Source organism: Tupaia chinensis, unplaced genomic scaffold (genome assembly GCF_000334495.1).
Source record: "Tupaia chinensis unplaced genomic scaffold, TupChi_1.0 Scaffold000165_2, whole genome shotgun sequence".
Classification (NCBI taxonomy): Eukaryota; Metazoa; Chordata; class Mammalia; order Scandentia; family Tupaiidae; genus Tupaia; species Tupaia belangeri.
Window position 1 is genome coordinate 4,004,490 of NW_006159640.1, and position 363 is coordinate 4,004,852.

A 363-nucleotide genomic window follows, 5' to 3' on the forward strand; every position below is an offset into this window, starting at 1 on the left:
TGCGCTTTGAGTCCTGGACAGTGGCTTTATTAAAACTCCTTCGCAGTGTGCGTGGGTGCCCAACATCCCAAGAAAAGGATGGAGGGGAAGGGATTGCAGCACCAAGTACGGGGTGACTTCTCGCTTTCTGTCTCTGTCTCTCAGGCCAGTGCTCACATGCTATAGCAAAACTGTCTTTAAAAAATAAGAAAAGGACCAGCAGTGAGCTTATTGGCTATATCACTGGACTCCCATGTGGCCGAAGGCAGTTTGATTCCCGGAGCCGGTGGCTTAAACTCACGCCGGGCACGTGTGTGTGCATGCCCAAGATCCCGAGAGGAGAATGGAGGAGAAGGGATTGCAGCGTGGCCATCCCTCCTGGGG